At 34.8% G+C, this 21,151-nt stretch overlaps 1 protein-coding gene across 1 annotated transcript in view; it reads right to left on the bottom strand.

Annotated features, from left to right (window-relative positions):
• Nucleotides 1–21,151, bottom strand: part of LOC136809839 (forkhead box protein N2-like) — a 72,151-nt gene that overhangs the window by 49,627 nt on the left and 1,373 nt on the right. The gene's annotated exons all lie outside the window — the stretch shown is intronic.

Raw genomic sequence — 21,151 nt, 5'->3', positions numbered from 1 at the left:
CAATGGATCTATTGTTTAAAGAACAATAAAATGATAAGCATAAAACCAGCCTGATATAGACACTTGCTTATAAAAAACATAGGCCATCTCACAGTCGCAAAGCATAATGGTTAATCAGGACCACCGCACGCTAATGACGACTTACTATTGGTCTAAAGTTTTGAAAGAATTCAAAGATTTTTGCGTCTAGCCAACCGAGAGTCGTTACTAGAGCGCAACCAGTCCTGATTACCCATGATTCATTTCGACTGTGAAATAGCCTTTGTAAACGTTTAGAGCATAGCATGTTGCTGGTAGAATGGATGATTGGTTATAAGAAAAGCCTAATTAAATGAATAAACTAAAAGTCATATATTCGCACCACTTTAACTTTACCAGCTGGTTGACCACGCAAAGAAAAAGATCGACGACTCGCATCCAAACTGGTAACATTCCTTTTTGACATATTTGTTCTTGTCAATATCAATCTACAATCTGTTTAAACTTAAAAAGAACTAAATCAAATGTCAGCTAGTAAAAAGGAGAACGACAAGATAAATAAGTACTTGAAAAAAATAAATCAAAAACTAGTTAATCACCCATCTCAACAGCGTCTTATCACAAATAGTTGACGCTGGGTAGATTATCTTATCAATGAATTCTTGTCGTGTTTGTTTGTTTTTGTTCGTCCTTACATCAAGCAATTTCTCAATAACTCGACAGGAGAAATGATATAGTAAAGTAATTGCACGAAACTAGCTAAAAATGGTGAAAAAGGATATTCTACCATAACAAAGATATATACCCAAAAGAAAGGGATAACCTTGAAAATCCCATGATATAAAAATACCATATGAGAGTTATAGTTTGAGAGCTGTCGGCCTTTTTATTAGGTCCTAGAATTTTATTAGTCTCAGAATTCTAACCATCCTCAACGTGTTCGCCGTATCGAAAACGGTCAAAAAAGTTTTGTCAGATCGAACACTAGCGGTCTCTTTGATCTCCACGAGCCCACAAAAGAGGTCCATAGTAGTGTTGAATGGGAGAATTCTCCAAAACATGTTACAGTTGACGCTCTCTAATTCGATTTTCAGGGGAATCTGATTTTCATCGAATAAGGGAGCGTATCGAATAGTAGAGCGTCGTTTATAAGAGTTTCTTGTTAACAGGGACTTTCAATATTATCGAATAATAGAGCATATCGAATAGTAGAACGTCGAATTAGAGAGCGCCAACTGTATGTTCAATTTTAAAATTCTCACGCAAAAATGCTGTTCGCTTTTAATTAAGAGAATATGTATCTTCCCTGCATGATTGAGATAAATCAAAAAGTTGCTGTGCAAAACATGAAATAGGTTCACGTCGCTGAACTTTATAATAAACCTGGAGGCAGTTTTTCAATCACAACCAGGACCTTTGATTATATTTTTTTTTTAAATACACCGAGAGCACTAGATATACTTTGCCCTGAATACTTGTGATGTAGTGCCGCAATGGAAAGGATAGTGGAAGATTTTTGACATTTTTAAACCAATAAAATCAAACTTTCCTCGAATGAGTGCTCTTAAAACACTTATAATGCAAACATGCAACACATGTCCTCTTGAAGTTTGAAGTAATCTTACACTTTCATCTTCTTTCAAACTTTTCTCTAACTTGAACTTAAATACCACGTCGCTAGTCTACGAAATTTCTCATTTAGAACAATAAGGAGTAAAATTTTCCTGAAATGCTGCCTGAAAAGGAATTGGGCTCGAGTTTAACCAGATCGAAAAACGTCAAATGTCGCAAACTTTTAAACCAGTGAGGTCAAAACGTTTAAACCAGTGCATTGACGTGTTCAAATATACAAATATTAGTACATTATCCGACACTCGTAAACTCGAACCCAGACCTTTAGTGGGTTGATGTGAATCTCGTAATCAAAAAGTCAAGATAACTGTATCAATATTCAAAGGTTTAAAACTCTTGTGTATGTTTTATATCCACTTCTAATATTTAAACAGAAAAAAACAATATTTTTTATCCAAACATTAGGATCCATATTATATATAGAAACACCTCAATAAAAATCCTCTTTATAAACTATCTTGCGAAAAGCAAACACGCTTGAAGACTTCTAGAGTAAAATGACAGTCCCTTAAAGATAGCATTGACCATAGGGAGTTAATGTATTTGCACTTTTGACGGCGCAGTGAGTGAAACAATTTGGAATAACCTACTGTTTTGACCCGTAAAATCAAGGACTATAAAATTTCTGATTTACCGTGTCCCCAGTCATTCAGGATCTAGAAAAATTAGAAGCTAACCGTCTCCGTCGCTGAAAAACACAGATACATAAACTAGTCATATAAGATACCGGGGAATGATCAACAAGTTCGAAATTTGCAAACAAATGAAATAAAAAAATATCAACAAAAGCAGACAAAAAACTATGGAAAAAACCCATATTAAGAAATTTCAACTTGAAGCTCAACTTGAAAATTAGTGGTAAAAGAAAATTTGTAATTCTATGATAAGATCAGCACCCGGGGGGGCCACTCGATTTCGAAACGACGGTATGTGCCGCGCAAAATCTGCTTTTCAAAATCGTACCCTTACAGTGCAGTTCAATATGGCTGAAAAGGTACCCTTTCAGTGCATTTTCTCTTGATTTACGCAACCCTTATAGTGCACTATATTTCTCAGCTGTAAATCTGCGTGAAAGAAGAAGCTTGGGAAATTTTCTGTTTCAAAGAAAAATTGAGAAAATTATTCTTGTCAGCTGTAATTATCAGACAATAGAAACTTTTTCAAACAAACGAGAAGTAAAAACCTTTCTTTTTAACAATTATTTTAAATTTGTTTTAAAATTCGACCCTTGCAGTGCAATCTCACAGAAACACACCCTTACAGTGCATTTTGGGATGCTGAAAAACCCCACCCTTAAGCGCGGCACATGACGTAGGCCAGATCATATGAATGACCCTCCGGGGATCAGCATACTCATATTTGTTGAAAGCCATGTGATTAAAACTACAGCCGACTCTCGCTTATTCGAATTTCTATAATTCGAATCTTTCTGTTATTCGAGCAAATAGGAATTATCGAATGTTAACTGTATACTCTACCCATGGAGGTATAAAGAAACAGGAGAAGTATGCTATTGTAACCAAGCTCGCCCTACGATTAAAAAAGTTACGATGTATGCATGCTCATAATCTCATATATCGTGCATTTTTGATGAGCTCTTTTATCCATAGGTGAAATCTTATTGGCTCATTTAGGCTTTAGAAATTAGATGAGACGAGATTCATTGTTTCTGACATCAGTGTAAGAAAATATTTGGACTAAAAAAAGGCCTGTAAACTTGGCAATCCTTCATCAAATGACAAGATTTTTCGATCAATGTTTTCTTAAAGGTGAACTCTATTGTTTGATACTATCCTCCAAAATTCTCCAGCGACTTTATGTCTGCAAATTGAGTCTGAAATCGTATGTGCTTATAAAAAACTTGTCATTGTCTGGCTTGAGAAAATATCTTTTCAAAACAAAATTGAACGGATAACGAAATGGAACATAAACTTGTTTCGTGGACGAAGTTTTACCTAATTTTCGTATATTAAAAGGCTAGAATCTTCAATACTGATACACGCTTTTTTTTTTATAAGAATGCACTTTATAAGAATGTCCATGATGAAAATGGCCAAAAAATTAAGAATATGCTAAGAATATCACCATCATGGAATTTTGAGACGTATGTACTAAATGTTAAATCCAGTCTGAATTAGGATCCTAACCTAAGAATGCTGTAAGAATATTTTAGGATGATTTTCCCGAAAAAGTTAAGAATATCCATGATGAAATGGATTTACACCATTCTTATAAAAAAAAAAGCGTGTAATAAGAATGTTCAGAGCAAACTTGAGTTCTACTAAAAAGTCTTATTTCATCGGGCGAGCTTAGAATTTCTTTTGATACATTTTATAAAAGAAATCAAAAGACTTTAACGACCAATTACCGACACATTCAACTCCTGTTTTTCTTTATACCTCTATGCTCTACCGAACTCTCCACCTTTACACTACAGTTCGTATTTAGCGCCATGTTTTTCACCAAGAGAAAACAACACTCTAAAAGTGTTCAATTTCTGAAGTGAATATTGAAGCTAATCTAGAAGTTTCCTCTCAAACTCAAACTCCTCAAACTCAGGAAAAACTTATATCATCATTAGCGAGACTCGTTAGATCTCAAATGAATATATCCCTGCTTGTTATATTAGGTACTAACTACTAACTAAAATCGATAAGAGAAGGGTTTTCATTTAACTTGACCTACTAAATAACAACAACTAGAGATATGATTAATAGACCAATAGATTTATTATTTAACAACTTCCGTAGCCGTCTCCTTATCACCCTTTAAGACCTTCCTTACCGAGACCTAAAGATGAAAAATAATACAGGGGAACAAACATTGAAGGTCTTATCGTGACAAAACATAAATTCCTTTCATAAGTTCGTTTTTTCCCTTGATTGTTGATTGTATTGTTAAAAAGTAAGAAAAAAATTGAAATCCTCTGAACTTGACCTCAAACGAAGGACTCCTCTAATAACACGAAGTCTTTTAACGTTTTAACACTCTTCTTTTGGTTTCCCTCTTTATCAGCCACTTTATCATAATAAAAATGTCACCTCATAATTATTTTCATGTTAAGCCAGCTTTCCCGACAGCCGTTTTCAAATTTGATAAATGTTTACTCCTAACACTTATACGACGAAGCTTGCCCTCATTAAAAGCGTAAAAAATCTTTCCCAACAAAGATACAAATTCAAATTGAAAATTCAATTAACCTAAATTCTATGTGGTCATGATTGATGTGGCAAAACCTGCTATGACACTAAATCTACCAAACTACTAATCTCAAAAATTATCCATTCATTCACTGATGTCCTATTAGTGCTAGATCGAGCCTGGTTCATCGCTAATTTGAAACACAGACCACTACTAAACCAAATAAGTAGTATAGCAGTGCACCATGATGATATCAACAGAGTAAGTCATTATGATACAACAGAATGGAGATCAGCTGATCTAACTGCCCCATGTCATACCTTCAAAATACACTGACACAAAACTTTTTAATAAAGCATACTACTATAATAAGACTAAAGCTCCAGAGGCCGAAATGTTTAAGATTTAAAGGAAGGCTTTTTACCGGAAGGCGCTCGATGAACTGTACGTAAGGGCAAAAAATGAGTATTAAAAAAAAGTTTAGGATAAAACTCTAAGAGCATCTAAGCCCAAAGCATGCTTCAAATATTGATGCAGTCAGGCAAATTGACCGACGGGTATGTGCGGCGGTTAAGGGTATGTTTTTCAAAATATCAGAAATGCACTGTAAGGGTGGACTTTTGATAAATGCACTGTAAGGGTGGAAATTTCAGCAAATCTGGGAAAAATTGCAAATTTTTGCTCGAAAATGTTTGCTCGAAATGATTTTTTTTGCTCTAAAAGAGTTTAAAATTTGAAAAAATGAACTGTAAGGGTATGAATTTCACCGATTTTGTTCTGCACTGTAAGGGTGCGATTCTAAAGGCCAATTTTTTCGCCGCACATACCGTCAGTTGGTAAACCCACTGCCCCCCCCCGGGGTTTCAACATACGCCAGCCCTGAGAAACCTCAACTTCTGAGTATGAACCCGATAGCCCCATACCGCCAGTAAGATAAATATGAAAGAATAACAAGAAGACTAAATATATCGCTAAACATTAGATAGAGAACTCTTTCAAAGATAAGAAACATTCGAAAGGAAGAAACGAAGAAAATTATTCCTTCCTTCCTTCTGACATACAAAATCAAATACCACTTGTGAACTGTACCTCTCTGCATCAATTGAATGCTAAATAATGTTTGATAAGAGCTTCCAGGTCAAGCTATAATGAGAGAAGTAGAATTTCTTAAATTGTTTCTATAACAATCTTTTTTCAGCGTTCCTATATCATTCAAAAGAGCAATATTGTAACTATGGACTACCGCTCATAAATCAATTAAGCTATTTCATAAGATTATTCTATAAATACTAAATCAAATATATTGTGTTCACACTTTCTTCCATTCAGTATTTCAAGCTTATTTCTTCAAAGAAAAATTTTTGATTCGAACATCTTCATCTGGGGATGAAACAGACCAGCCCATAATTGTATATAATTACAATTTGATTACTAATAGCTGATGTTGAGCAGTCGATTACTTTTTGTTTCGCAACTCACTCTAGCCATTTGACCTCACTTTAGTTGACTCATAAGATTTACAGTAATTGCAAATAAATTTACTCGAATGTCACCATCAAAAAGACTTTTTTTGTTTTTGTATGCATAATGATAAGATTCTGCGAAAAAAAAAGCACCGTTATCAACATTCATAATTAACAACTTTAAATCCTTAAGAGAGAGCTACGAATTCCTTCCTTATAAGTAAAGTAAAGTAAAGTTAACGTTTTTTAAGGATCAGTTAAAAATCAGTTTCTCCAGGAAAAAATAATGGAAAATGTTAAGCTGCCATTTCAAATTACATGTATCTCGTCTCGGAGCCGTTCCTCGCAGGCTTGGTCTGATTATTCTAGCTTAAAATTTCAGGAAGATGCGCAAATGACCTCGACATAAAAACTTTTATGAAAGCTTAACATCCATTGATTATTTTGTCGAAATGAGCGCAAGCAAGCGGATCGGTATCCTAAAATTAGAATGTACATAAGCTAGTTAGATAAAATAAAGAAATCGGAAAAAAGGTCAAATTCAATAAATCATGAAAAATCAGTGGATGTAAAAAAAACCCAAAACCTGAAAAAACAAACAACCGCAACAGCTGAAGAATAATACCTACATTTCAGATTCGATTTTATGAAATAAACTCAGATCAAAATATGCCAATACTTAAAAACATCTAAAATGAATCAAATAGCAAAATGTAATGACACTGACCCACCTATGAACCGTAATTAGAGATTTAATTTAGTGACGTACAGGTTGCAATTAATTAAACAGTCTGATTTTTAATTACATTATTATTGAATGGTTTTCCTGAAAGAAGTTTCCTTAAAAGAGAAGAAACCAAAGGTTCTTCCGGGAGCTAAAGTTGTCTTGTATCCTGAACAATTTCAAAAGCACCCATGTCTGGTAAACTATTAACAAATTAATCAACTTGTCTGACCTGGTAAATAAGGTTCCCCATTTATTCTAAAAATCCACCATTTTTGTGGTTCGAAAAATGAAAATCACTTTAGTAAGTTAAAGGTTTTATTTCATATCAGGACAGTGTCTGCCTATTGTTATAATTGTGCTGATATAAAAAAAGTTTTTCTTTTCCTATTTCTGACCAATCTTGCTCCACATCCGTGTCAATCCAATGTTAAAAAGCTTGTGAATTAAAATTGATTAGTAAGCAAACGATATCACTCTTATTTAAAAACAAAACCTTTAATCAAGATGAGAAGATGACAAAACCAGTCAGCTCTACTTACAAATTATCGAAATTAATAAAAACGTGAAAAGACACCAGACACCTCCAACAGCCTCCAACTGAGTAAAAAAATGTAGACAAGTTTTCACTTCAAAGCTATACTGGGGTGGATATTGTCGTTAAGTCTTTTTACAGCAGACGTTCACAGTTGGATAAAAAAAATGAAATCAAAATTGATGAAACAGACAATGAAAACCTTCAAATACGGAAAATTACATGAATAAAAGATGAAAGAGAAACAAGGAAGGAAAAGTAAAAACCTTACTAAAACAAGAAGGAACAAGCTAGATGCTGAATGGACCTACCTGATGATGAAAGTTAGATAGCAATGCGAGGAGAAAAAAATCAGTCAGAAAATATATCGTTTAGCGAAAATGCATAACGCAATAAATTCATCATTGATTGTTGATGGGGGGAGAGGGAAGGGTTGTAGGGAAAAATTAATAGAAAGTTCTGGTCGCAAAAATCAGTTTTATTGACAATTGAATCATGCTTGATGGTGAGCATTGTTATCAATAATGTTTTTGTGTGAAGAACATAGAAATACAAGGAAAACATATAATGAAAATCTGCAAAGACGGCGATTTCCGGCATTTTCAACCGGAAAAATTTTTTTCTCAAAAATCGAACTCGGCCATGTTTTGAGCATTGCAAATAGGCATCTTTCTGCAAAAAATCAGAAAAAGCTAAAGATGAAAATTCGAAAAAAATGTAAAAAAAACGGTTTTCCGGCATATTTCTGGCATTTTCGGCCGGGAAAAATATTTTTCGAAAATCGGGCTCCTTCACATTTTAGGTATTGTCATTTTGCATCAGTGTGCAAAATTTCATGAAAAAATATTAAGTACAGCTCGAGAAATTCAAGAAATACCGTTTTTCCGGCGAAAATAGGCTGTTCCGGCGATTTTTAGAAAGTTCCGGCTTCAAAAATCACTTTTATAGACAATTAAATCATGCTTGATGGTGGGCATTGCTACAAATAATGTTTTTGTGTGAAAAAACAACGAAATATCATGGTTTCTGCCCCCCCTTAAAATAAGGGGGGGGGGGTCAAAAAAATTGCCTTTTAAAAAAGGGGGGATTTTTGTCATTTTTTTTTAATAAGGGGGGATTCTTTATCAAGGGCTGCAAGAATCTATCAAAATAAGAAAAAAGGGGGGACTAAAAAATTTGGTTTTATTGATAATAATTTTCTTTGTCTAATAATATCTTCTTTCCCGTTTTTGTGCTCACAATCTCATGCCCACTATTTTGCAGACCATGCTATATTGAAAGTTATGTACATTAGAATAACCTTTAACAGACCAAATCAAACCATAAAAACTATTATTCTCCCCAATTAGATAACGTTTTAAGCTGTTTTGAGGGTGTAAAAAGTGAAAAAATTTCTTCGTCGCCCAACCATGGTGGGCGACATTTTTTTCCTAAATCTTGCCCCCCCCCCACTCAAATGGCTCGCCGGGGCCCATGAATCTGCATACTCTCTTCTCTTCTCTCTCTATTGTAAAAATTGTTGGCTGAAGGGTACAAAGATTTTCTTGCAATAGTTGGTCGACATCAATGATCTTTGTCATTAATGATCTTTGACATTTTCAGCTCTGTCACATCCAAAATCAATGTCATAAGCATGAAATCTTACTTGTGTTTTACTGCCTAAATTCTCTACTTGGGAAGACCACTTACTCGACCTAACTTAAACTAGGACTACAATCAGAAAACATTCCCAGTTCAAATCTAATGATAAAGATAATTTACAAGGCCTAAGATATGAACAAAACACAACTGTTATACCAGGTACTGCATCTTTTGTTTGGTTTTATTCATAAAAAGTTTTATTTGTATCATTTGATTATAGGATCCAGTTTATTTTCAATGATTTCTTTTTATTGAATTTTATTTAGTTGGATATCATTATGTACCTAATATAATGTTGATGGCATTGATATCAAACCAATCGTAGTACTTTGTTATTGTCAAAGTCTAAAAATAAAAATCTGAGGGGGGATTCCTCTTTTTTTTTCATTTTAAGGGGGGACATTCTAACAAGGGGTACCGGTAATTTTTGTTCGATTTAAGGGGGGAGTTTTCTTTAAGGGCAAAATTGCATTTTAAGGGGGGACTGAAAAAGTAGGCAGAAACCATGAATATAAGGAAAAAGTCCAATGAAAATCTGCAAAAACGGCGATTTCCGGGATATTTCCGGCATTTTCAGCCGGAATAGAATTTTTCTCAAAAATCAGACTAGGCCATGTTTTAGACATTGTTAATACGCATCTTTGTGCAAAAAATCAGAAAAAACTAATGATGAAGTCTCGAGAAAATGCCAAAAAAACGGTTTTTCCGGCATATTTCCGGCATTTTCGGCCGGAAAAGTACGTTAATTGAAAATCAGGCTCTGTCATATTTTAGGTATTGCCATTTTGCATCAGTGTGCAAAATTTCATGAAAAAATATAAAGTACAGCTCAAGAAATTCAAGAAATACCGTTTTTCCGGCGAAAATAGGCTGTTCCGGCGATTTTTAGAAAGTTCCGGCTTCAAAAATCACTTTTATTGACAATTAAACCATGCTTGATGGTGGGCATTGCTACAAATAATGTTTTTGTGTGAAAAAATAACGAAATATAAGGAAAAGTCCAATGAAAATCTGCAAAAACGGCGATTTCCGGGATATTTCCGGCATTTTCAGCCGGAATAGAATTTTTCTCAAAAATCGGACTAATCCATGTTTTAGGCATTGCTAATACGCATCTTTGTGCAAAAAATCAGAAAAAACTAATGATGAAATTTCGAGAAAATGCCAAAAAATCGGTTTTTCCGGCATATTTCCGGCATTTTCGGCCGGAAATGAATTTTTTTTCGAAAATCGGGCTCCGTCACATTTTGGGCATTACCATTTTGCATCTTTGTGCCAAAAATTAGGAAAAACTAATGAGCCAATCCCGAGAAAAGCTAGTAACGAACGGACGAACGGACGAACGGACGAACAGACGAACGAACGAACAGAGGTTAATTTATAGGACCTACAGCCCACCGGGGTAGGTCCAAAAATAGTAAAATGGATTATTTATGTGTCCTTGACAGTTTGCAGACAAAGTTTATATAGGTGACTCGACAAATGCTTTTTGCACCAAAATCTCTTTTCCGCAATCTAAAAGTGTGAACGAGTTTTATGGTCAAACGTCAAAAAATGTGATATTATAAACATTCAAAATACAACTACAGTTCAGTCTCCATAACTCAAACCTCTATTACTCTAATGTCTTCTTAACTCGAACAAGTCTTCTAGTCAATACTTCAATACTACTTCAGTTAACAATTATAAACCAGTGGGAAACCAGTCCTTATAACTTCAGCAGGTTACCGAACAATCAGAGCTTTTTTTGAGTCAACCAATAAAGAGATTTTGCTTTGAAGCATCTGTTAAGGCTTGGGGACACGAGAAGTTTTTTTCGCGTTGGTGCAATGCAACATGCTCCATCCCACCAACCTGAAACGTTTCTCGTATCTCCACCCTATTTTTCTTTCTACCAATAAAAGTGAAATCGACAGCATGTCTTTTGGGTATTTCCCTCCCTCACTTTTTGTCGAATGATACAACAAAAAAACCATGGGACACGCACTTTTTTCTTGTCCCCAAGCCTTTAGCTAGAACACCATAAAGGTTTTCATTGCCAGATTGTCAAGTTAAATTTTCTATCTCTGGCAAACCAAATTTTCCATAACTATGTCTCTCCAATAAAAAGAATGGTTTACTTTCTTGAAAGTACCTAAGGCAAAAAAAATTGAAATTGCTAATGATATTAACCCTTTGATGGAAAAGTAACTTCAATCAAATGTTTTTTTTAACGCCAAAGGCTTTTGCTGTTTTTAAAACTTGAGTGCAGATACTAGTAAGGCTTTAAATAATTCAAATATTGGTGCATCACAAAAAAGTTTAACAGTTTACATTGAATCCTTTTTAGAAAATACACCAGGTAATTTTTGTTTCAGGATCACGTATTTCCTGGGATAAAGAAATAAACATTGAAATAATAAATTGAGAAAACATCAGAAAAAATGTCTTAAGGGGGGGGTTTCAGGGGGTACCCGATTCCGCAATTCCGTATTTTTTTTCTCCAATTTCCGTCAAACCGTCTTAAATTGAACCAAATTTCCGTCACCGAAAATTCCTTTGAAATTCAATATTTTTGTCGAAAATTCCGCAAATTTAGAATATCTTTTACCAATTCCGAAATTCCGCAAATTTTTTTGCTTAATTCCGTTTTTCCGCACTAAAATTGTCTAATTTTCCGTCTCCGTCAGAGAACCCAATTTCCGTAATTCCGTCTAAATTTTCGCCAAATTCCGCCACTCCGTCCGAAAAAAGGGCCGATTCCGCTCCTCCGCCAACCATGAAACCCCTCCCTCTTAAGGGCCAGAGCAAGGACCAGAGCTTATATAGGTTATAACCTTACAGAGGTTATAGGCAGAAAAAACTATGGTAGCACCTTTAAAGCTCTTCACTAAGTATGATAAAAAAGATATGATATGATATTCAAAGGGACTTATACCTTGATTATTGCCATAGTCAGTTTTGAGATACCTTTATTTTAAAAAATACTTAGGGTTCGTGTTTCAACCTACCCATAGTGTTTTCGTTTTATATTGTTTTGCGGGTGAAATATTTATTATGTCAGTCAGGAACAGGTAGCTTGCTTGAGTTTTGGTCGAAGATTGGTCCTCCTAGCTGGATAATTAGCATCAAATGATTTGCCATAGATTATGCTAACAATTTTAAAAAACTTCCTAAACATCAGGGACTAATCAGGGTTAAAAGATAAGCTACCTTCCTGAATGTCTTCAAACGCTCCACGGATGGATATTTAATCCGTCAATCAATTCTGTCAAAAAATTTCAGACTGAAAGGTAAGTGAACGGATTATTGATCATGTATCAAAGATCATCTAGTCCTGGCTCTCTCACTTTTCTTCAATCTGATCATCTGATATAATTCTACCTGAATAAATTGACAATTTATAAAAAATCGACATTAAAGTTGTTTAAATGTCTTCTAGCACACCAATACAAAGAAAAACTATGGACATAACCAGTGTTTTGACCAGCTTCTCTAATTACCCAAAAGGTGTTGATCATTTCTATTAAAAAATTCTTTTAGCATTGATAGGTCGTCAAAAAAGTTTAAGTATTGACTGCTTTCTAATGATCATAATAGTGGATAAATGTTTTTTGACTTAACTGATCTATAACCTTAGTATCGAAAGATAGATTTTACACCAATTTGTTGCCTGAAAACTTCTTATCAGAATGACACAGTGAAATAAATAAAATCACAAAGTACTCAAGTAAATTTGAAAAACTTCGAGCCAAATATCAAGAAATTGTAGCATTTTTAAGTAAGTCTTTTTATTTCTTGATATAAATCAGTTTCGAAAAAATATAGTATAACTTCAGGAAAAGCAGATTGAATTATTTACTTCTTTTACTAGAGGCCCTAAATCCGACTAAACGCTATCAAATCAATGATTCATCAATGGGAATGAAAACTATAAAGTGCGAAAGTGCAATCACAAACATCAATTTTTCAGATGTAAAAAATGTATTTATACAAGAAATCATGGTATGGCCCCAACATACCCATCCAGAATATTTTTGAGTCATGCTCAGGCCAAAAAACAAAACATTCTTTTAGCCCAAACATTGATGTCCAGGCCAAATTTGGGCAACAAAGTTTTGGATTTCTGCCTCAAAAAACCTTTTTCAAGTTCAAAATCACCATCATCAAATCAATCAACAATCAATCAAATAACGCAAATATTTGTAACACCTTGATTTGATCACCTCATTGATTGCGAAATTTGATTGGGATCACTTGCCATTTCCACCTTTCTGCCTTTTACTAGTCATAATATCATTTGTCTACAAAAATTAGCAGTAAAAACATTATATATCTAATGACTCCAAAAATATCACATAAACTTAGCATCAGGAAAACCTGAAATTTTTATCTTTATTGTCTTTTATTTATCTGAGATGATTGGCTTGACCTTTTGCTAGACACACTACCATTTCAACTCCAGTTAAAATTCCCTGTCACAACTGCTGGAGCAGTTTTTTATTCAAATTCAACCATGACATCCTCATTGGCAAAATGTCTACAGTAACTTTGTGTAACGCCGACATGCCTTGTCTAATTCCCCATAGCAACTATCTGGTCTTTTTAATGTTTATAAATGAAGCCATCTGACATCTTGGGAAAAACCAAACTCTTGTATTCTTTTTAATGCCCCCTGACAGCTGACAATTAGCTAGGCTAGACTTACCTTTTCTCTTCCCTGTTCCAACAATACAATGCTTACATAGTTTACACATAATACACATTGACAGAAGTATTCCCCATGCAATGTTTATTGAAATCTGCAATAAAAACGAAAGTGGTTTCTTCTTCTTAATGACTTCCGTAAGTTGTTCCATGGGAATGTTTTTTTAAATTTCAACCAATGAGATTGCCGGGTATGATGAAGGTTAATAACTGACCCTAATTTTTGGCACTAGCCACTAATTCCCAAAAGCAGGAATTTGATGGGAGCCTTATTTTTTCAAGAGCATTATTCTTTCAAAGAATCCTTTCTGGTAGGATGAACGCGCTTTACCTTTGTTTGATTGGATACTTCTTTTTAAAAACAATCACACAGCAATTTCCTGATTGGAAAAAATAAAACAATTGATATCACGGTGGTTAGATTAGGAAATATTTGGCGCTTTCATGAGTGTTTGCAATTGAAAAAAATAAAACAATCTTAATATTTCCCATTGCAGCTTTTCTCTTTAGATCTTTTATTGCTTTCTTTTGCTGATCGCAATTGTCATCGATGGCTTGCGGGTCATTCTTGAAATGGAAGCTACCAGAATTAGAAAAGTATGTTGGCATTTTACAAAGTTACAGTATCATTACTTAAAGTTTTCACTGCTAGTTTTGGGAGTCAAAATGGTATCATGATTAGCAAAAGGTCTACCTTAAGTGGATTAATTTTGGCGTGGATTTAATTTGGCAAATGATCAGGGGGGGGGTCGGCACTAAAATCCAAGACACATATGAGTACTAAAAGGTTTTTTGACGATTTTTGACATACCCCCACCTAATTTTTGAAAACGGAATTTTAGTACACATGTACTAAAATTTTTTTCGACATTTTAGCATAGTGACCACCTAAATTAGGCTTATTTTGGAATTCGGTACAGAGAATGGCAGTCTTTGGACTTTCAACAAAATGCCAACTTATTTAAGCTGTCAATGAACCTGATCTATTTCTCTCTATTCTAGATAAAGACTCAGAAACAGTCAAGACAGGGTTGGTCTAAAAAGCAGGGTAGCCAATTGGGGTAGCCAATTGGGCTAGGTTGTGGGGTACCTAAATAATTTACAGACCAGAATAGAAATACCGAAAATGAATGCATAGAATCACATTTTACTGACCAGGGAGCATGAATCTGATTGATACTTAGATTGATCATGTATGATTCCAAAGATAAACAAAGATATAAATTACCACGTGTTAATGCACGAGGAGTAAGAAATAGAGCTTCGTTATAATAGAGCTATTTCAAAAGACTTTTTGTACCTATTATAAGCTGCCATATTTAAAAATTTTGAAAGGAATTAATTGTTTGAAACATCTAAACATGATTTAAATTAAACAATAGATTCAATAACAAAGGATTGTTAAGATATGACAAGATTAGAGATCATATGGCCCAAAGGCGATTCCAAAGCTATTATCATCGAATTACCAGCTTCACGGAAATAACAATTAAAAACATAAATAAAATCTAAATCTAAAATATTAAAAACTGTTTTGTATATATTTTTTATTCGGGTCTGTAAATTTTCAAACGAAGCCAAGAAGGAAGACAAAATGGCGCCAGGTCTCTTGAGAAGTAACAAAGTTCAGTACCTTTGGAAAAAAGGCTATTGTGGCTGAAGTTCGAAAGGAATCTTAAATTTTATTACATGGAATCATTAACAAGATGTTGTAATAGTTATTTCCACATGAAAACAGGTTTCAGATTTCAAAAGTTTAGGCAAAAAGAGGTACCCCATAACCTAGCCCAATTGGCTACCCCATTGGCTACCCTGCTTTTTAGACCAACCCGTCAAGACACTTTTGCTCTGCTCTACTTTAGTTATTGCAAAGATTGATTGGTTATTTTTCACCTCTAATTTTTTACAGCTTGCTATTTCTCTTCTATCCAGTTATCCATGGATTCTTTACAAAAACAAAGCAAATTTGAAAACATCTTTCATTCCATAGTATATAAAAGCAGAACATTAAATACACCCCTGTTTCACAGCCCCAGTGGAATCTTTTTCATCAGTGGGGATAAAAATTCCTATTGAAATGCTATTGGGATAGAAATTCTATTGTTCCAAGGTTAAAAAACCCAGTGGTTTTGGAGTGCATTTTTTTAACATGGAATTTCGAGTGGGGATGAAATCAAAGTCAATTTCCCAGTGAAATTCAAGGATATTTTCCCATCAGGGACAGAATTTTTGCTTAGTTGGTGACACAGGGGCGTTTAAATCTTATATAGAAAGTTTTTATTTTTTTCATTTTGCCTAAAATGCTTGGTCAATAGTTAAATTTCCTAAAATTTGGTGATTTTTAGAACTCATGTACTAAAATTTTTCTTGAAGACCCCACCTAATTTGGGATTTTATTACACATGGTACTAAAATGCTTTAAGGCCTTTTTTGTAATACCACCACGTCACTAAAAGTCATGATGTCTGAAATTTTAGTACCGACCCCCCCCCCTGGAATGATCAATTTTGGCGTATGGGAAGGTTTTAGTCTCTGGTAAACTAAAAAATAGGTGGCATTTTACTAAGAAATGCATATTCTCCATAGAATTTCTATCTTAAAAATATGACAGGGTTTTGATTTGGCGGTTTTTGACAAAATTCACCAAATTCGCCAAATTTAATCCCACCAAAATTTATCCATTTAAGGTATTTAATTGAGATTAAAACACAGAAATACAAACTAAAACAGGGAAAAATAACTGATAAGTATAAGGTAAAGAAGAAAAGTAGAATAGACCCAACTAGCAAAAAATCCATCTTGTTGAAGTTTTTGCACCAATGTAATATATTTGGAAAATTTTCACATTTCTGAAGAAATGACACAATCAATGACGCAATCAATCAACAAAAGAAACCAATAAAATATCAAAGAGAAAAGCCATAAATGGGAAAAAATGATTGTTCACCAATATTGGGGATTTGCCAAACTCAAAATTCAGTTGGCAGGTTTCAGGAGGAGCTTTCCTATGGTCTATATATGGAGACTCTTCAGGTTGGCGAACATGGAGAAATAGAAGAACAACTAAAAATTCACCCAATGAAAATTATAGATTGTCTTCATTTTGTTTTTATAGCGCCAAAAATTTGGGCCAGTTGTTTTAACCTTTTCATCACTTGCTGCAATCTTATTGGTTGAAATTTAATAAAGACTTTCTGATGGAGCAATAATACGGAAGCCACTGAGAAGAAGAGACCACTTTTGTTTTTAGTAGCTGAGCAGATTATTGCATATGTGCATGGGGAACACTTCTGTCAGGCTAGCTCTAAAGCTCTAAAACAGCATCTAATAACATGAAAACCAGAAAATGATTCTTTGATGGAAATCAAAACTATAAAGTGCACTTATAAACATCAATATGTCAGATCTAACAAAATTAATAACGACACTGTCATCATTGACAATAAAACAAAGGATTTTCTGTCAAGAGTCTTGTAAACATTCCAACAACTTCCATCGAAATGATCTGTCACAGATGAGTCTACCATTTTCAACACAGTCCGAGGATAGGCCATTTCACGGTCGAAATGGATCATGGGTAATCAGGACTGATTGCGCCTCCTACGGCTTCCCGTTGGCTAGACGCAAAAATCTTCAATTTTTTTCAAAACTTTGGACCAATAGTAAGTCGTTATTAGCGCGCAGTGGTCCTGATTACCCATTACGCTTTGCGACTGTGAAATGGCCTACTGAGCCGAGAATGCTTGCAGAACGCGCTCATGGAACGCCCCCGTAAGCTCCGTGCGGGTGAAAAATTTAATCTGTCAATCAACTTCTCAAGCGAAGAGTACGCGAAGCGATTCTAGCTTTACGATAGTGCTGCGGATCATCAGTGGCATCAGTGGGTATTATTCAATTATCATTATCCCTTTATTTTCATTCCTAGAACTTCCTAGAACAAAAAAAAGGAAATGTATTTTTTACTGCTCTATTCACATACTGAATTTGAAAAATCTTCTACAAAGGGTACAAAGTCCAAATATGCGTTTCCTGTAATTTTTGTATGAAGTGTTAGGTCCATACTGTCTGTAACTTCTGTCAATGTGTATGTGTAAACCCTATGTAAGCAATGTTACCTTGAGTTACCTTGAGCTTGTTTCGTAATATCTTTACGCATCCATCCTGTGAGGACCGATGTAAATTTTCATATTGATGATGCTGTTTGTTTCAGCTCGTCTCATCATAGTGTAGCCAGTCACGAGTGGCTCGTCGGGAACTGTAAGAAGATATTTATCCAGCTCAGTTTTGAATTTCAATTTCTTGCACTCAGTGAGATCCCTCAGACGTTTTGGCAGCGAGTTGAAAAGCCTTGGTCCTTGGACTTTAAAACTTGAGTATATGACTTTTTGCCAGGGCCCCCTTTTCACTAGTGGTATGTGACATTTTCTTCCTTGTCTGGGATTGGCATAGAACGTGATTGTCCCAGGATTTGGGACAAGCTTCTCAATAATACACCAAGTGTATATGATAATATCTTTCACGCCTTCTCTGCAGTGAAAACAGTTTTAATGTTTGTAGTCTTTCCCAATAGTTTTGGTTGTGTAGGTTTTTAATCCTCCTTGTGAATGATTTTTGGAGATCTTCGATCTGCTGGATCAGATTAACTTCATTGGGTGACCATAGTTGAGAACAGTTGTCGATGTGTGGTATGACTAAAGACTTCCAAAGAGTGAGCATGACATCATGTTCTCTTGAGCTGAATGTTCTCAGAATCCAACCAATGAGTATCTGTACTTTTTCTACAATGGTTAGAATATGTTGGTTGAATTTCGCATCGTCTGACATGGTAACACCAAGATCCCTTGTTGAAGATTTGGTTTGGATTATCTTTCCTTCACCTGTGAAATAACTGGTGGCTGGTCCGTTTCCATAATGGAGATGCTCGAACTTTTTTCCATTTAACATCATTTTGTTTATGGTCGACCATTGATATACATTGTTAAGGTCGTTTTGTAGGTGAAACTGGTCAATGATGTTTTGGATTCCTTTCTTTACTCGTGTGTCATCAGCAAAACTTGCAAGTTCTGCTTTGGTTGTCCCTTCATCAATGTCTGATATCATGATGATGAAGAATAATGGCCCAAGAACCGATCCTTGAGGTACTCCTGATTGAATTTTTGCCTGGTACGACTTGTGACCGTCTACAAATACTACTTGGTTTCTGTCTTGAAGAAATGACTTAATCCATTTAAGTAGTTTGTCTGTTATTCCAATAGATTTCAGTTTTGATAGCAGTATCCTGTGGTCGACTTTATCAAATGCTTTTGAAAAATCGAGATATACAACATCTACATCCAATCCTTCTTCTAGTTTTGATAGGATACTGTCATAGTGGCTGAGTAATTGACTAAGGCATGATCGCCCTTCCCGGAAACCATGCTGTGTTGGGTTGAACAAGTCATTGTTGTTGATAAATTTGACTATCTTCTTTCGAACTATTTTTTCAAACACCTTGGTGAGATGGGACGTAAGTGATACTGGCCTGTAGTTAGATGGCTCTCCTTGATCTCCACCCTTTGATATTGGGGTGATATGATTTCTTTTGTGAATCTCCTCTGTTACTCCATGGTTCAGACAGTTCCTCCAGAATATTGCGAGTGGCTTAGCAAGTTCTTCTTTGCAATTTTTCAGCAAAATCGCAGGAAATCCATCAGGACCGGGAGCAGAGTTTGGTGACAATGTTGAGATTGCTTCAATGAAATTTTTTTCGTCAAAGTCTATGTCTTTTAGCACGTTTGGACATATTGTTGGATGAGTGACGTCATTTTCCGATGGTACACTGAAAACCGATGTGTATTGGTCTTGGAGTATATTAGCAATACGGTCAGCATCATATATCAAAGAATTATTTTTGTCACGCAGTGGTCCAACTTTGGATTTTGATTTACTATGCTTTTTTGCATATGCATAAAAAAATTTAGGATTGTTTTTTATTGATTCTGTTGCCTTCCTTTCCTGGCTTTTCTTCTCTGATTCGTAGGATAGCTTTAGTTTAGTTTCAATGTCTATTAATTTTTGTTTGGATTTTGCATTTTTCATTGGGTTTGGAAATTTTCTAAAAATTTTGTTTTTCTTTTTCTGAATAAAATCTTTCGCTCGCGTGGTATCTTCTGAAATTTTTTAGTGTTTGGTTTTCGTTTTGGTACATATTCCTTAATTATGTCTATGATCCAGTCTGTGATTGCTGACAATTGGTCAGCTGTCGGTTGATCATGAAGGTCTGTCCACAATTTATCCTTCATTTTTTCCTTGATTGATACCCAGTTTATTGTTTTTGAATGAAAATTGTACTCATCAAATACATTACGCACAACAAAGGGATCCTCCTTTTGGAAACTTGAGTGTAAATCAAAGTGAATTTTAACATTGATCATTGAGTGATGGGATATGTAATCTGGTGATGGGGCTGATTCATAGCTGTGTATTAGTAGAGGGTTATTTGTGAGCATTAAATCCAGTGTATTTCCTGCTTTGTGTGTGGCTCCTCTAATGTGTTGAATCAGATTATGGTCATTCATAAGAGTGAATATTTCACTAGTCATTCTTTGTTCCTCTGTAGATGCCCCAGGGTTTGAGCACTTGCTGTCCCAATTTGCGTGTGGCAGGTTAAAATCACCTGCTATGAAGATGTCTGGTGTTTTTCCTTCAGTTTTGTCTAGTTCTGATTTAATTAACTCTATAACTGGTTTGAATTGTTCATTCTTAGATGGATTCCCGTTTGATGAGTATTGATTGTATAGACCTTTTTTCAAAGAGGACGTCCTGTTGAATAATTATGTAGTCCAGCCATAAAAACAATGATAGATCCATGCATAATTACTGTATCATGCATATTGTAATAATTATGCATAGTTTTATCATTGTTTTTCTGCTGGACTACATAATTATTCAACAGGGTGGCCTCTTTGAAAAAAGGTCTAATAGACCTGTTGTGTAAACCCTATGTAAGCATTGTATAGACCTTTTTTCAAAGACAAAAGAGGACGTCCTGTTGAATAATTATGTAGTCCAGCCATAAAAACAATGATAGATCCATGCATAAATTACTGTATCATGCATATTGTAATAATTATGCATAGTTTTATCATTGTTTTTCTGCTGGACTGCATAATTATTCAACAGGGTGGCCTCTTTGAAAAAAGGTCTATTGTTGGAATAAGTAGGAAAAAGAAAATAAATACTTAAGTCTAGCCTAGTCTAACTACCAGCTGTCAGGGAGTGTTCAAAGAATATGAGAGTTTATTTGTACAAAACAAACACAATATTTCCCAAGCTGCCGCCTTGCCATTGATCTTTGTTCTTTTGAGTTTG

Source organism: Clytia hemisphaerica, unplaced genomic scaffold (genome assembly GCF_902728285.1).
Source record: "Clytia hemisphaerica strain Z4C2 unplaced genomic scaffold, Clytia hemisphaerica genome assembly, whole genome shotgun sequence".
Lineage (NCBI taxonomy): Eukaryota > Metazoa > Cnidaria > Hydrozoa > Leptothecata > Clytiidae > Clytia > Clytia hemisphaerica.
This window is presented reverse-complemented; position numbering and strand designations above follow the sequence as displayed.